The 18,607-nt window shown below is 37.3% G+C and overlaps 1 pseudogene; it reads right to left on the reverse strand.

Moving 5' to 3' along the window:
* Positions 1–4,723: 4,723 nt before the first annotated feature.
* LOC131401599 (olfactory receptor 9G19-like) lies at positions 4,724–5,607 on the reverse strand (annotated as a pseudogene).
* Positions 5,608–18,607: the final 13,000 nt, after the last annotated feature.

Below are 18,607 nucleotides of genomic sequence, written 5' to 3' on the forward strand. Positions count from 1 at the left end.
CATATGTTACTCACTATGTGCCAGTTAGTATTCTGAGTCCTAATCTTAACACACTTAATCCTTACCACAACTTTACAAGGTAGGTATTTATGATGCTCATGTAATTTAAGAAACATTTCCAAGGTCACAGAATTATTCAATAGCAGAACTGGTTTTTGAACACAGAATTTCTTTTATCAAGGGTATATGCTTTCAATTGTTAAGCTTTTATGTCTTTTATAGATGAATTATTTTTCCCTGGTTTTCCTAGCTAAGGCAACCTTGTAATTCTATGACAACTTGAATATCTTCACCTATTAAAAAGACCTTTAAAAAAATCACTTTTTTAAAAGAATGCATTCTTTTCCACTTTCTGCTACTAGATGTAAGATTTATATACATAAGTGAGAATTTTTTTTTATATATAGTGGATTCTGAACATTGGAAAGAAACCAATTTTTGGTGTCAAAGATTCATTGAGAAACCATGAATCCTTCAAAGTTCCTACCTTGAAGCTCCAAAGCTAGCAGAGAGAAGCTACAAGGAGGTATCGAATTTAAAACATTACATAATTAGGGCTGATGCCCCAATAGCTTTAGAGCTGATATCCCTCTAACTATAAAGTTGGTGAAAGAAAGCTAAAACCAAGAGAGAATTGTAATTTATTCTGATGTTTAAAACATTTACGTATGGGCTAAGCCAGGGTCAGTGTTGTAACTAGAACGCAAACTCAAGTCTTCTCCCTGGAGTTCTGGTGCTTCTGCTTGCTAGGAAGAGAGGTATGGTGTCCAAATCTCTCAACCGTAGCTGATGATGTTATGATAGGTCATAACTGCATTGATGATGCTGTGGTAACAGCAGCTCGAAGCCCCGAAGACCGTTCGTTTCTTTATTACTGCATAATAGATCTTTTCTTATTTGCACACAAAGCACAGATGCTTCAGCCCTACACCTAACGTTCCATAAGCTAGTTCTAACTTACCTTTATAAACCTCTCTCACCACTTCTCTTCATCAATTTAGGACGGCAACCAAACTAAATTCCTCTATGATTCATGTCCCCAGAATAATCTCACACATCCTGGGAGCTTCACAGTTATATTTCTATGCTATTATTCATGTGTATGCTATATTTTTTTTTCAGAATTTACTCAAGCTTGAGTATAAATACTTGACGGGAATGTATGTTTGTTATATTGGTAATGTAAAAGTGGTGCGCGATAGCCACCATCTCAGTAGTTACTTTGAACTTTCCCTGCTATGATATCATGTGTCTATATAAGGCAACATATCTGGGCGTTATTGAGCACATTTTTAATATAATATAATTTGGGGAAAAATGGAAATTTCTGGCCAGATCTAATTGTTACTCTTCTACTATTACCCTCTAAAGACTCAAATAACTCATAAAATACATATTCTGCTCTAAATTCAGAGTCTTCCCAGAAGAAGAGGTATTTAAATGAGACCTGAAAAATGAGCTAAAATGAAAAATGACCCTAAAATACTCCCAATTTTTTCTAAGTTAAAGTCAAATTCCATACAATGGCTTAAAGGTCTTCCAAGAGCCTACCCTCCATTACCTACAGGTCCATTTCTCCTAAGACTCACCCCCGCCTTCATTCTGCTCCAGGTTTGCTAACTTTCTCACTGTTTCACAAAGAAACACCAGCCCTTCTCTAACACCAAAGATTTCTGAACTGTCTATTTCTCTGCTCGAAACACTATTCCTCAGATATTTGCCAGGCTGACACTCTCATCTCCTCTAAGTCCCATTCAAATATCATTTTCTGACTAAGGCTCATCCGTATCACTATTTTAAATTCCACGCCCTCTTCCCACCAGCAATCCCCATCCTTCTTATTCTGCTCAGACTCTGCTCTATTTTCCCCCAGACCTACTGTCACCTTCTAACTCCTGTTTATTAAGTTTATTGTCCATTTTCCCCACCATAATGCATTAACTGTGGGGCAGAAAGATTTCTCCACTTAGTTTACTACTGTATCCCAGCATACATAATAGTTCCTAGTAACTAACTGGCACTTAATATATATTTCTAGAACAAATAAATGGGTAATCACCTTTATACCTTGAAGCTGTTTTTCACAAAGTATTATCTACTTCTAACCTAACTCAAACTATTCAGGACTTATCTGCCCTCACAGGGACTTTCTTTGCCTAGTGTACTGTATCACTAATAAGAAGGAAGAGTAAATAAAGAGAGGACACATAACCACATCTCAAATCCATCTTGAATTTGAAATAAACTACAATTAAAATGTGACTGTGAAATAAAAGACAAAATATCAGAGCCAGTTATGCTAACGCATCCCATATAGAATGGCTTCTAAAGAGGTGTGTTCCCCTGTAGAAGCTCTGTTCCCTGCTCCCTTCCCTGGAAGACTTAAAATTCTGTGGATGAAGGTGTCCCTCTAGCACCTAAAAATGAGTACCAAGAAATAAAAATATCATACATTAGTATTTTGGATATCTCAGAGTGCCACAACTACTAGAGGCAAAAAGCATGTCACCTTTTTTGGTCCTCTTGATCTCTCTACTCTGTAAGTGAATGTATGATGACCCAGCATAACCATCACACTGAATTTCAAACTCTAGATAAGAGTTACATATATTTGGTTGAAATCTTATTTAGGATAGTGTCTGTGTGTGTGTGTGTGTGTGTGTGTGTGATTGGCACAACAATGATCTTATGAGAGCCAGGCCAGACTCTATCCACCTTCAAATTGCAGTAGCTGAGATCATAGAGAGGTCAAACCAGCCAGCTGCCCCTGATTCCAGTTGCTTACCCTTGATCAGGAAGGACAGTCCTGGAAGTGATACACTTTTCCCTCTCTTGTCACACTTTGGCTTGCTCTTTTGGGGCCTGATATATCTATTTTCTCAACAGCCCTTTGAGATACCTTCCTCACAAGCCTAGAAATACGTACCTCAGTCTCCAAAGACCAATTAGAGTTCATTTGGAGTGTGAGGATGACATCTTTATTAGGATATGGTGAAATAAAGGGTGTTTCATTAAATGTTGACTCTCTTATTGGATCTAAGTCACAATACAATTATTAAATGTGTCTGATCATGGAAACTCTCCAAATTGTACTAAAGTTTTCTAGAATGTATCATATTGGTGATAATTTTTTCTTGCCATATGCTCTTCTCTCTCTTCTAGGCTACCCCTTCTTGTCTCATTCATCAAGAAACTCTTGTCTATCCCTGGTGTTACTGGTTGAGTTTACCCCACAACCATTCATGTGTTGAAGTCCTAAGGCCCAGTAACTCAGAATGTGGCTATATTTGGAGATAGGGCCTTAATAGAGGTGATTAAAGTTAAAATGAGTTGATTAAGGTGAGCACTAAACCGACCAGACTGGTGTCTTTGTGAAAAATAAGAAATGAAAATTTGAACACCCAAAAAGACACCAAGGATAGATGTAAACATAAAAAAGACTATTTGAGGATGTGGCAAGAGGGTGGCCATATGCAAACCAAGGAAAGCGGCCTCAGAAGAAATCAACTCTGATGGCATCTTCTTATTGGCCTTTTAGCCTCCAGAACTGTGAGAAAATAAATTTCTGTTGTTAACATGACCTAGTCTATGGTATTTTTTTGTGGGAGCCCTAGCAAACTAATGTACTTGCTTATCAACACTAGGGCTTTTTTATGTTGGTGCAATCCCGTGTTTTACAGGTAGAAAGACGATTAAATTAGGAAATGTGATGCGTCATAATGAAATATTCTCCAATTTTTCATTAATACATATACAACACTGACCAACCAAAGAAATATAAATGTTCATAGACCCTTAATTGTTATCAGTCATTGCTTCACCTAGGAGATATTTTCACTTTGAATCTTTTTGTGGATGCAAAGCTTTTTGAAATTTCTTCCTTGATTTCTCTAGTTATCTGTCTATGTCTATCTATAGGTCCATTTTTGTCTATTTCATACAGCTGCTATACTTTTACCCTTAATTCCTTAATTTTTGGGGAAACATACTCTTTTATTGAAAAGCTCACAATGACTCTAGTAAAGATATTTGTTCCTTCCTCTATCTATTGCCAGGGAAATCTCTGTTATCACGGTAAGCCAAGAAATAAGAGTCAGAAAGAAAAAATAAGTTTATTTCCAATGGCATTTTACAGTAGAAATTTTACTTATGACCTCCTAACTGACTCTGTCTGCCAACAACTGGGGTGAGAACCTTTGGTGTCAGAAGTTCTGGGTCCGCACTCCTATTTTCTCACCTATGAACTACATGATTTGAAGGAAGTCATTTAATCCATCTAAATGAAGCTAAGTTTCCATCACCAATTTTATTATTCTTGTTTATAGATTACAATGTTATACATACAAGGAACTTATAAACTGTCAAGTGAAAATTAGAAGGAAAAAAAGCTGCTCTCTTTCATCCTTCTAGAATCCCAGTAATTTTATAGACTTTATTTCAAGCTAGCTGGCATAGCTGTTTTTCCAAATGCCCCAGCCTCGTTTACTTTCAAAACACATTCATGTACATTAGTGCCAACTTGAAAAAACAAATGCAGACTAGTGTTTCAACAATATCCAAACATTTTTTTGTTTTCTTATTTTACGTATTTCTGAGAGGACAGGCTGATAACAATGACAGGGAGATAATCTGTGAAATAAAATATAGCCATTGTTCACCAAATATTTTCACTTACTAAAACTTTGGTCTATTTAACATTTTCTTCAGGGCATTTTTAACATCTTTATTTCTTAAAGCCATAGATGAAGGGATTCAACATTGGAATCACCACAGTATGGAACACTGACACAACTTTATCCCTTTCTAGCGCATAGCTAGTACTTGGTAGGGAGTAAATGAAGAGAATTGAACCACAGTACAAGGTGACAGCTGTCAAGTGAGAGCAGAAGTGGAGAAGGCCTTGAGGTGGCCTTGGGTGGAGTGGATCTTCAAGATGGCAGCAATAGTGAAGAGGTAGGAGGCAAGAATAAGCATGGCAGGGGTGATGACATTGGAGGCAAGTATGAAATAGAGCACAGCCTGGTAGCCCTTCTTCACATCACAGGCCAAATTTACAAGGGGAGGCAGAGCACAGAAAAAATCATCAATGATGTTGTTGCCACAAAAGCTCAGGGTAAATGTCTCGCTAGTGATGATGGTTGAATTAAGAAAGCCAGCAATGTATGAGGTTGCAACAAGACTGGAACATAACCTTGCAGACATAGCCTGGGAATAAAGCAACGGGTCAGAGATGGCCACATAGCGATCATAAGCCATGGCAGCCAACAGGTAAGATTCACTATCAGCCAGTCCAGCTGAGAAGAAGAACTGAGCTAGGTAGCCAGCAAAGGAGATGCTTTTGTCATCAGAGATGCAGGTCATCAGGATTTTGGGCACATTAGCAGAAGAAAACCAGAGATCCAGGAATGGCAGGTTTCCAATGAAGAAATACATTGGTGTGTATAGCCGAGAATCAGCACAGATCAGAGAAATCAGGGTGATGTTCGCTGAGAGACTGAAGACATAGATGATGAGGAAGATGAAAAAGAGCACTCTCTGTAACCGCATGTCTGCTGTGAACCCCAAAAGTATGAACACTTTCACTCTGGTGACATTTTGCTCATCCATTGGTTCGGGGTTTCTCTGGTCCCTTTCTGTGAAAAGATTAATGAATATGTCATGATTTAAGATATCAGTATATCAACTTCCCCATCATTTGCCATTTAAGATGATTGAAAAACCCAACTGATGTATTGACCTTGTAAATTGTGAGACATGTTTATGCTGAACTGGTATCGTTGTTGGATAAATGGGAAATCCTTCTTTGCTGCCTTGAGAGATGGGTTACTATGTACATAATATAGTGTGTCACCTTATATTTTTAAACTAGTTTTTCCTACTTTTTGGAGGGAGTAATTTGTGTATCTTCTCTTCCATTTGCACTTAGGGTGATTGGGAACCATGTGGAAGATATGAAGAACTGAATTTGAAAAGACGCACTGACTTCTCTTTGGGTCTTTTAATCCTTTTGTCTTTTTCCACAGAGTTACATATAGAAGCACACCTATATTATTTTAACTATCTATTGGAATATCTTTAGAAGTGCATTTTACTATAATTTCTTCAAAAGCAATAGTTATATTTTCTTCAACTTTTTACCCACAAAACCAAGAACACAGCTTTGCATAAAGTTGAAAATGTGTAACTTGAATAAAAGAATAGATTTACTTAGATAATAGGAATTTGAGACAATAGCTACCTATATGACACTCAATATAATCTATAAAGAAGTAATTATATTAATGAATGGATAATTGTGTTCATAATGTGATTGAATTTCCTACAGAACCAAGATTTTAGAAAAATAAAGGAACCAAAAAACTAAACTGTCCAAACTGAATGATTTTGGGATGGATGGTAGGCTGAATAATGGCCTCTATAGATATCTATGTTCTAATTCCTGAAACCTGAGAATGTTACTTTATATGGAAAAAGAGTTATTAAATTAAGAACCTTGAGATGGGTAAATTGCCAGGATGAGCCCTAAATGCAACCCCAAATATTCTTATATGAGGGAGGCAGAGGAAGATTTGACTACAGACACAAGAGAATAAGGCAATGGAAACTCAGAGGCAGAGACTGGAGTGATACAACTCAAGAAGACAGAGAAGGCAAGGAATAGATTCACCACTGCAGCCTCTGGTTGGAGTGTGGTCTTGCCAACACCTTGGTTTTGGTTCAGTGACATTGAGTTTGGACTTTTAACCTCTAAAACTATGAGGGAATACATTTCTGTTGTTTTAAGCAGCCACATTTTTGGTAATTTGTTAATGAAGGAAGTTATGGAACTCAACCTCTAACAATCTTCTTTTCCTTAAAGATAGGAGACTGAATTATTGCCAGCATTAAAGGAAGCACTCCCTTTGCTTATTATGTTACAACCCAGGGGGCCCCTATTATAACACACCAAAATCAAAAAAGGCCTGAATGATGATTGTCATTGTTCTGAATTGACAGGGGGTGTGATATTTCTGCTATTAGATCCAAGGCTTTAGAATTTTTTCTGCTGGGGGACAAAAAAAAATAAAAACCTTAATCTTAGTCACATGCTTGGCTATGGACTTAAAACTGAGCTATAAAAATGAAGAATTGCTCTTTCACAACTGTATCTGTTTGATAGTAAAAATCTATAATTTTTAACTGTAAAATAAACATTAATGCTATACTTATTGTCAAAGCAGAAATTCTTCATAATAACCAAAAGAGGCTTGGAATAGGTTACCTTTGAATTCCCTTAGAATTTCAAGGCTGTCAGATGCTAAGTCATTTTTAACAAAGCAGCTTAAGACTAAGTACCAAGAAATTTGGGTTTGACCTTAGTTGACTGCTGCCAAATTCAAATAAAATTATAACCTCCCAAACTCTATTTTCTCACCTAGTTTTCTTAGTTCAGTGAGACATTATGAGATCACAGATGTGATTAAGCACTGTGAAAACTAGAAGTTAAAACTATATATTGCCTTCTCTATGTTTTCTTCATCGCTGTAGTCTACCCTTCAGATATATCTATTTTATTTCCCAAGAATTTCCGATTACCCATGCTATTGACTCCATAGAGTTTCATGTGTTCTCATGCAGAAACTTCTTCTTCTTTAATATGTGGCTTCTACACAAGTTGAGCAATTGCTGGGCTTGTTTGCAGAATTACAACAGGGAATGAAAATTTCAAGAGAATTTTCCTACCTAATATCTTTTTTCCTCTACAGTTATTAAAAAATTAAGTAAACTTAAGTGTCAATGTCTATGTACATGAATATGTATATCAACGCTTTCACAAAAAACATGGGTTGAAGTTATCTTGGTGTAAGACATAAGATGCAGGTAAATAATATAAATTAAAAAGATGTGAAAAGGAAAAACAAGCCCTGGACCTAAAATGGAAGCAAGGATAAACCTGTTGCACAGCAACCAGTCCAATCCACTACTCTGTGCAGACCACAGATCTGATCAAAACTTTCTAGCAGCCCATATATACAATCAGTAGCATCCAAAAGACAAGCAAACCAACCAAAAGATTGGGCAATATATTATCATTATTGATACTAATTTGAAATTATTTCTCCCAAGATTTCTTGTAAAGACAATGAGTTTTGAAATATAAGGCATAATATATTGAATGTTATTACATATGTAGACGCACAACAGAGTTTTTTTGAGCTGCATTTACTTGCCAGTAATTTGCAGACTTAAACCTGGCTACATCCTTTCTTAGATTGGAGGAGACACTCAGACCCTTCTCCCCACAAAATATTTCTCCTCCCCATCTGCCACACATCGTTCTTTACCAAGAGGCATTTTTAAAAGATAAATGCCTCTGGGAGTGGTCACTCAGAAGGAGCTGAACTCTCAGTGATCTCTCAGTCCTCTCCAGGCATAATGAACTTGCCATTTCTGTCATTCAGTTTGATATGTTAATCAGATGCTTCTTGAGTTACATATTAATTATAAGTCTATAGTATAATCCCAAAGATTTATATTATATTTGCACTCCATCTCTTAAGGAGTTCGTGTACCATGCAATGTCTAACATAGAATAATAAACATTTTAAACTCATGATAATATGAACCCATTTTAATTTTTCTATACTTGTCCTAATCTAAGGACTAATAAATTTCCTGCAAGATAACAGAAGAGGCAATGGTGGGCCACATACAGCTACAGAGGATTTATGAGAATGAAAACATCCATCAAGTAAACATCTCATTGCTTGTTTCATTGAAAGAGAAGATAAGTCTGGAGGAAAATATATTTGGAGACATTTCTGCTTCCTTCATCAAATATAATTATAAGAAAGAAAACTTTATTCTATCTCACAATGTAGAATTATGTTACGGTTTGATTACATTAAGAATTGTTTTGTCTTTCATCGCTGTTGTGATTTCCTAACCTTTTCCTCTGGTTATTTTAATGCAATACTTCGTGAAGAAAAGGAGACACTTCATTTGAATTTCAACTCAAGTCTAGAATTTCTCACATTGTCTTAAATAAAAAGTGCTTTCTATTCATGTCACAGGAATCCCATTTCCAACAGTAACAACACTGGAGAGTATATAAGCCTGAGCACCCCTTTGGGATATGCTGCTGGAAGCAAAGAGGATCCTCACGTGCTATTCTAGCACTAAGTGACCAATTATAATGCTCAGCTATCTTTCTGGAATGCAGCAGGGAGAAATCATTCAAAATGAATATAATTGGTCCAATTAGTCTGTAAAGCCCTTTGCTTTGTGAGTTTCATTCACGCATTTTAGATGAAAGAGGAACCTGCAAAAAGGAACAGCCAACAGAAATGTCAGCACACAGTAGATACTCAAGAATCATTTGCAATCCACAGTGATAACAATAATGATAATGAAAAGGCCACAGAATTTTAGTGCTGAGACATGTTGACTATCATTTAATAAAAAGAGCCCATTTTACAATCAATGAATTGAGTGACAGGATTTGAGAAATGGAATTTGAGAGACAGATCCAGTCATATGGTTAGAGGAAGCTTCATCTCTACATCAGAACATGATTATACTCATTGATTCAAAACATATTTATTATGCAACACCTAGGTACACAGCACTGAGGGAGAAGCTGGGGGAGATACATCTGGGAGGCGAGGTAAGGTCTTAGATGGGCTTAGTTATTGCCAAGAGACATTTCAGGACAGAGACTGTCTAAGAGTGAACCTCAGGTCTACAACTCATTAGTTGTGTGACTAAGAGCAGTGCACTTAAACTCACCAAGCCTCAGTTTTACTATCTATAAAGTGGAAATAACTTGTCTTCCTCATAAAGTTGTTGTGAAGATTGAATGAGATAACATATATAAAGGTTTTAATAAATATCAGTGAAAAAAATCAAAAAACAAGCAAAAGTAAAAATAAAAATAAAATAAAGAGAGGGAGATACAATGCCTGCCCTTGTGGAAGTTATGGCCTCATGGGGGAGTTAATCAACTAATTAAATACATTTATAATTATCAATTATGACTAGTATTGCAGTCATAATATTAAGGTGTCATAAGATTTTACTACAGTATCTGACATAGTGTGGGACTTTAGGGAAGATTTGTCTGAGGAGGTTATATTAAACTGAGAACTGAATGACAATAATAGGAGGTCACCAGTCATAGTGAGTGATGATGGTAGGGGTGGCAGCTGCAGGGAGGGTAGGGAGAGTAGTCTTGTGAGATCACAGGAAATGCAAGGATCCCACTTGAGAAAAAGCACCATGGATTCTAGGAAGGGAAGGAAGTTCATAGTGGCTAGACCTTGGAAAGATAAATACAGCTGCACTGAATTAGGCAGGAGAGGTGGGCAAGGTCAGACCGCATAGGGACTGGGCGTCCATGTTAATGATTCAGAGTATATTCTAAGTGCACTGGGAAGCCACTGATGAGTTTAATCAGATGCATGCTGTGGTCAAATAAAACTCTCTTTACAACATGAAAAATAGAAGTGTGAAGGCAGAGAGGTTCAGATGACTATTTTGGAAACCCATGCAATAGCTGATAGTACTTGGACTGGGTGATAGTAAACAATTTGTTGAAAAATAGTCATATCTGAGAGATAATTGGGAAGTAATATACATATAGGAGTTGGTGATGAAACCTTTAACACACAAATATCTCTGAAATTTCCTTGTCTTTGAAAACAGCCACTTTCCTCTCTCTCAGGGGAAAAAATCTTTTAATGACATTGTAGGGACAGTTGTCTTGCAGGAAATGTCAATATCTTCTCTGTTCCTACGCTCAACATTCCTCTTTGCTTCCAGGTCCAAGAGAGAATTAGATCCGAGCACAATCCAGATGTGGAGTGGAAGGACGGCTCTTGGAGTACATGTGTATACACCTGATGTGGGATTGTGCTGATTGTCAGGGTCTGAGGAGCTTGTGGGGAATGGGTACTCAGGAAATTGAATAAAGGAAGATAAACCAAGAAATAACATCAGCAGAGGCCTATACTCAATACAAATGAGATGCAAGACCATCCCTTACATTCTTTGTAAAGGAAGGAGTGAAAAAAATTAGAGAGACACGTATGTTGGTGTAGATCAATCATGTGCAACCTACTTAACCATCTCCTAAACCTGCAGTTCTCACATCTTTTGATCTCAGCACCTGGGTCAACTGTGTCAGGCACCAGGGGCCAGAGGCCAGTTTTTGGAAGGATGGGAAGAGGAAACAGATTCATACTCACTGACTGTGTTCTTCAATTTATTAGAGACTCTTGCGTAATAGAGGAGATTCAAAACAAAATGACTAGACAGATTGAGGCTTTGTTGTTTTCATTTCTACAAGTAGAAACTAAAAGAGGTAAAAATGTTATTGTTGTTGTTTGTGGCCCTGTTATAAATCACCTGCCCCTCTCAACAACCTAAGACCAATATGGCAACTTGACAAGACAATGGGTCAAGCTCCTTTACAAGACACAAAAGTCTCATAATTTATAGCCTTCCTCTCCAGCCACATCTTCTGGTATTCTCCAGCACCATGCTGTTGATGGTGCAGACCCTCAGAACTCTTGTGCTGTCATCTAGAAAAGCCTCCACCATGACCACCTCTCTTTAGATATCTACATGCTGCTCCTCGTGCTTGCAGTGCTCTTGCGCACTACTCCATCTGGTTTGCTTCTATTCATGCCACACAATTCAAGTCAAGAGTTAACCTAAAACATTGTACATTCCCCGCACCCCTGCACAAACAGAATTAGTCACTTCCCCCAATTTGCACCAGGTGATCCCCAACGCAGTACACTCTGTACAGAGCACAGTTAACACCAAGAATTCAGGGTTCCCTCCACACTTGTCCTCCACTCTCAGATCCTAACAAAGGAGTAGTTACAATTCTAAGTGCTTGTTAAATGCCCGGCACAGGGTTGAGCATATTACGGCTGTTATCTCCTTCAAACTTCAAACAGTTCAAAGAGATAAAACCTGTCTAGAGCAGTGGGGAAATTTCCTAAACATAATACAATTGAGAAAAATGAAAAATGTATGAGATAATACTTTTTTAAGAAATGAAATTGGGGGGCCAGCCCGGTGGTGCAAGCGGGTAAGTGCGCGCACTCTGCTGTGGCGGCCCGGGCTTCACGGGTTCGGATCCCGGGCATGCACCGACACACTGCTTTCAAGCCATACTGTGGCGGCGTCCCATATAGCGTCCCATATAAAGTGGAGGAAGATGGGCACGGATGTTACCCCAGGGCCAGTCTTCCTCAGCAAAAAAAAGAGGAGGATTGGCAGATGTTAGCACAGGGCTGATCTCCTCACACACACACACACAAAAATGAAATTGTTTTAAAAAACAGAAAATGCACAGCAACTGTGTTTAAGCATTCTCTGAATAATTTGGTAAATAAGTTAATACATGTAAAGTTTAGAACTTTGTTTAAAATATATAATAATCAATATATAAATTTAGAATTAATATGAATGCTGTCATTTAATTTCTCTATTTTGAACCCTGATATGTTTTTTATATCTTTTTTGGGGAGACAGGGCACTAAAATTTCAGGAATTGCAGCTTTTATGGTAAGCAAAATCACTCTCTCATTATTCACAAATCTCCACCCATTGGTAATATCAATAGAGTATGAGAGATGGGAGAGTGGAGAGAAAAATTGGCAATAACATTCAGCCACCCACCAAAAAAAGGGGCTCTGCTCTGATATTCCCAAATGCAAGAGACCTCCAGCCTGGAGGAGTGAGGAAATGGAGTAAAATAGAGGTTCTGTATGTGTATTTATGATCCAAATCCTAATTACTCTGTGATTATGCTGAGAAACACATAAAAACACAAAAAGTGTTCACAGAAATGAAAACTTAGAAAATGCTGGACACTCAAACATACCTCTTGGCTTCACAATAGATAACCCGATCAACAAAGAAGCCAACTTATTTGAAGGTCAGAATTTTGTTTACTTCTTAATGTTATCTTCTGAAAATACAACACAGACATAATGAAAATTGATGACAATGAAATTGTCATGTTAGAAAAATGTTCAAATTGCAGATATATCTGTTGAGCTCTGAAGATTTGACATGTGGCTGTTTAACAATTGAAGAAAAACCAATATGGATTACATTTTAATAGAGCTTCAAAGAGAATTGAGATACACAAGTTAAGAGAAACCTTTGAGAAAACTGAGGAAGTTCTCCAATGGATTTTGTGAAAATAACACTCTTTGTGAATGAGCCATGAATAACCATAATGAGGTGTTGAAAATTCTATGTCCCTTTCAATACTTAATTTCTTACTATCTAGGTGTATGAACTGGTCCATAGTTGAAATTCTGTGTAGCATTTCAAGATCTTTGTTTTATTTTCCAAGATCTATTCCAGTGAAATGCTTCATTATAATATGCTAGAAAATGTTGGTTTTGTTTCCCATGTTAGTGTATTCACATCAATAGACATTTTCCTCATATCTGTCTTCCTTAGATAAGAAAGACTTTCTGTATTTGTGAATGGTTAACTCCTTTTCTGCACTTTGCACTTATGAAATAGCTTTATTTCTCAGGGGAGGAAGCTGAAGAGAGAGTGTGACAAGTGACAAAACCCCTTCTATCCTTTTAGGGAGTCTGTATCTCTCTTGTCCATTTACCCCACAGTGTACCATGAACCAGATATGTGTGACCAAGGCCACATTTCTAGATACCTGTGCCCTGATGATGCCCTTTTCCAGGAGCTCCTTCCTCACCTCCATTCTAATGATAGTAGAAGAAGACTTGCTCAGTGTTCATAGATGAGTGACTGAATAAATGAAATTATTTTTGCCCAATTTTCCTCTTTTTATTTTCATGATGCTGACTTTAGACAAAATCAGAAATAGAATGAAATAGAAATATTTCAGGCCTCATTTAGCCCACAGGCCAAATATTTATTGAACAGTGACTATGGACAATTTATCCAATTATGTGCTAATCACTAGAGACCCAACAGCGAACAAGTGAACAACGTAGAAAGAGTCCTTGTGCTGCTTATAGTTCAGGTTGTCATGACTACGGAGCAAAGCAATTGCTTAGTGTGATTGTGAGAAGTTGCAAGACTTGCCCAAGACCATGAAGAGAGTTCATGTCAGAGCCAGCATAATCGGAACTCCTAGCAACACACTTTGTAAGTCTTAGATGCTCTAAAACTTAGTCCTCTATCCCCTTTTTTCACCAAAATGGTTTTCTCTACCTCTACTGGAGCAGAAGGTCTAAATCTGGGTCCATTGTTCACTAGGAAAAACATAGATGGGCCTCAAAGGGTACAAGATTCACCCCTGAAAATGTTCAGGAGAAATCTTGTTTGCATGCTTATGTGTTCAAGAGGGTCTGTTAGATTCTCCGTAGGGTCCATGGTTCAGAGCCATTGGGCTACAGGTTTCAGATTTGTATCCCTCAAAATGAAGAACTTCTAGAGTGATGTAGACAGTTTCTGAAATGGATTTTACCAAAGGAATTTGGGCAAGAAAGGGTAAGCTAGATGAAATTTCCTTTAGAGTACCTTAGAACTCTGACCTTCTAGATTTGACTGCTGAAAAGAGTTGTCAGCCAAACATTAAAATCAAGTCTCATTTTATCATTTTGAACATATCCAGAAGAAGAAACCTAGGTAAAACTTATGAAAACACTGCCAAGAAAAGGAAGTAAGGGTATACTGATATTTTATATTGCTGTTTTGATTAAAAAAAAAGAGAGAGAGAGCGAAGACATCCTAAATGAACAATTACTGGTTTTCATATGAAAGAATTTCAAATCAAAGCAAAGTGATTATGAATCGTGAGTGTGAATAACAGCATCAATGTAAACAAACGTTTGTGGGGTAATGTTTTGTCCTTCCATTTAATTTTATCTTAAAGGGAAAAAAGTGCCCCTGTTCTCAAGGAGCTTACCTTCTACTAAATATAGACAGGCTGGATGTTCACCAAGCCCATCTACTCTTCTAGACACAGAGGAAGATCACAGTCCCCAGTCAACTTTATAGCTAAGCTAGGATCATGTGACTACATTCTGGCCAATAGGATTTGACAAAAATGAGGTACACCATTTCTATTTCTGGAAATATAAATACACAATAAAACCCCATACACAATCATCCACATCATCCATCCTTTCTCCTCCCCTTCTGCCAAATCCCAGGGGCCATGTTCGGTGACAGTGATGCCGAAAGAAGGAAGAAAACTGGCTCTCCAAGTCACCAATTAGCAGAAAGATGACACGTCCCAGAACTTGAAATGGAATATAGTCTAGCCCATCCCAATTAAAATTGGTCATTCATTTAAAAATCAAAAAAATGTATATTAAAAACCCAACAACTAAACAGGAATTGCAATTGTTAAAAATCAAAAACAAACAAAAATGTAACCCCTACCTTTAAGGAAGATAATTTAATTGTGGAAAATGTAATTGCTAGCAGATATATATTACAATATTGTTTAGAGGCAAATTGAAAGGGGAAAAAAGATCTGTTAAAAAGAAATTATTGTCTATACTTTCCAATAAATTTTACTGTGAAACCATAACTGCTCTAAAAAAACATAGTTTATTAAAAAAGGTGGGAGTAGGTGGTTGTTATCTCATGAGAAGAGTGTTGAGTTTGAAGGGGTCCAAAGATGAAGGGGAAGGTTGAAGGAGGTTTTCATTTTTCCTCTATATTCTTTACAGTTTTTGACTTTTTTTAGTAACAGGCATGTGTTAATGTAACCTATGTAATAGAAATAAAAAAGAATTAAAAATGGTTTGTCTATCTTTATAAATATATTAAATATAATTAATAACATTGCTTATAAATGATATATTTAAAACTTTTGCCTTTTTATGTAATCGTTTATCCATACATGAAGAGGCAAAAAATACGTTCCAACTATAGCTTAACAGGGAAAAGACATCTTTCTTGGAGAATTTTTGCCACCTTGTGGTGTGTAAAAGTAATATCACACATTTAATATATCCATACATTTGTTCAGGAAGAAGCATCTTCTACTAGCCAGGCTCTGCTACACTAAATGCTTTTGTAGAATCCATATCTTTCAAAATATCCGTGAGTAAGAATTCCAACTTTGTAGCACTTAATTATGTTGAAGAATTTACATGTATTTGCGGTCATATGTTTCCTGTCTCTTCCCTAAACTGTAAACCCTAAGAAAGCTGGGTCCATATCTGTTTTTGCTCACCAATGTATTATATGCCCTCCCTAGCGTAGTCCCTTGCATAGCACTTAGCACAGAAGCACTTGGTAAATATTTGTTGAGTTAGTTAATTGAATAGTTAATGTGCTGAAACTTAATCATCTTTGGGTTATTTTTGAAATTACAAAAAGCAATGGACAGAACAGTGTGTACAATATCTTTCCATTTGCCTGTGTGTGCAAAGATATATTCATGTAAATTCTTGTAAATTGATAAAACCCTCTGGAAGGAAAGATAGGAACTATTAATACTGATCCATGTTAGAGAAGGAAGCTGGAGGTCTGGGCTGCGATGATCACTTCTTATTGTGTACTCATTCGCATATCTTATTGGAATGTTTACCATGAACATATATTATTTTTCAATATAAAAACATAAACCAAAAAATAAATAGTATAACTATTACCCAATATAGACAACAAATTACCTGTATTTTTCATTATATAAAAGAGAGAAAATAAACATCCATGTCTTTTTTAAATTTTATTTTATTAATAAAAATTAAATATAGGGGCCGGCCCGGTGGCATAGCGGTTAAGTGCTCACGCTCCGCTGCTGGTGGCCGGGGTTCGGAAACTGGGCGCGCACCCACGCACCGCTTGTCAGGCCATGCTGTGGCGGCATCCCACATAAAGTGGAGGAAGATCCGTATGGATGTTAGTTCAAGGCGTCTTCCTCAGCATAAAGAGGAGGATTGGCATGGATGTTAGCTCAGGGCTGATCTTCCTCACACACACACACAAAAAAAGTTGTATATATTTAAGGTGCACGATATCATGTTTTGGTTTACATATACAGAGTGAAATCATTACTACAGTCAAGCTAATTAGCATAGGCATCTCCTCACATCATTATTTTTGTGTGTATGGTGAGAGCACTTAAGATCTACTTTCTTAGCAAATTTCCAGTATAAAATAAAATGCTATTAACTATCGTCACCATGCTATACATTAGTTTTTAGAACTTATTTATCTTACATAACTGAAACTTTCTATCCATTGACCAACATCTCCCCATTTGCCCCACCTCCCTGCCCCTGGTAACCACTGATCTACTCTCTACTTCTATGAATTTGACTTTTTTAGATTCTATGTGTAGGTTAGATCACGTGGTATTTTTCTTCCTCAGTCTGGCTTATTTCACTTATCATAATATCCTCCGGATTCATCCATGTTGTCATAAAATACAGGGTCTCCTTCATTTTTAAAGCAAGTTATATATATATTTGGTGATATATATATGATATATATCTCTCAATTGCTTTATCCATTCATCTATTGATGGACACTGATTATTTCCATATCTTGGCTATTGTGAATAATGTTGCAATGAACATGGGAGCTCAGATATCTCTTCAAGGTACTGATTACATTTTCTTTGGATATATACTCAGAAGTGGGGATTGCTGGGTCATATGGTAGTTATATTTTTAGAGGAACCTCCACATTGTTTTCCATAATGCATGTAACGATTTATATTCCCACCAAAAATGCATGAGTCCTCTTCTCCACATCCTTGACAACACTTGTTACCTTTTGTCTTTTTGATAATAGTCATCCCAACAGTTGTGAGGTGATATCTCACTGTGGTTTGATTTGCATTTCCCTGATGATTAGTGATGTTGAACATCTTTTTCTATACCTATTAGCCATTTATATATCGTCTTCGGAAAAACATTCAGGTTCTCTGCCGATTTTTTAATTAGGTCTTTTTCTCTTGCTATTGAGTTGTTTGAGTTCCTTATATATTTTGGATACTAACTCCTTATCAGATTTATGATTTGCAAATATTTTCTCCCAATACGTAGGCTGCCTTTTCATTATGTTGATTGTTTCCTTTGCTGTGAAGAAGGTTTTTTTTTTTTTTTTTTGTGAGGAAGCTCAGCCCTGAGCTAACATCCATGCCAATCCTCCTCTCTTTTTGCTAAGGAAGACTGGCCCTGGGCTAACATCTGTGCCCATCTTCCTCCACTTTATATGTGATGCCTGCCACAGCATGGCCAGACAAGCGGTGCATTGGTGCACGCCCGGGATCCAAACCTGGGCCACCAGCAGTGGAGTGCGTGCACTTTAACTGCTACACCACGGGGTCGACCCCTGAAGAAGATTTTTAGTTTTTTTTTATTTTATTTTTCTTTTTGTGAAGAAGATCGGCCCTGAGCTAACATCTGCCAATCCTCCTCTTTTTCTGCTGAGGAAGACTGGCCCTGGGCTAACATCCATGCCCCTCTTCCTCTACTTTATATGGGACACCGCCACAGCATGGCTTGACAAGCGGTGTGTCAGTGTGTGCCTGGGATGTGAGCCGGCGAACCCTGGGCCCTGATACGCAGCAGTGGACGGCGCACTTAACCACTTGCGCCACTGGGCCGGGCCCCCTGAAGAAGCTTTTTAATTTGATGTAGTT

This window comes from Diceros bicornis (assembly GCF_020826845.1).
Source record: "Diceros bicornis minor isolate mBicDic1 chromosome 12 unlocalized genomic scaffold, mDicBic1.mat.cur SUPER_12_unloc_1, whole genome shotgun sequence".
NCBI classification, from domain to species: domain Eukaryota; kingdom Metazoa; phylum Chordata; class Mammalia; order Perissodactyla; family Rhinocerotidae; genus Diceros; species Diceros bicornis.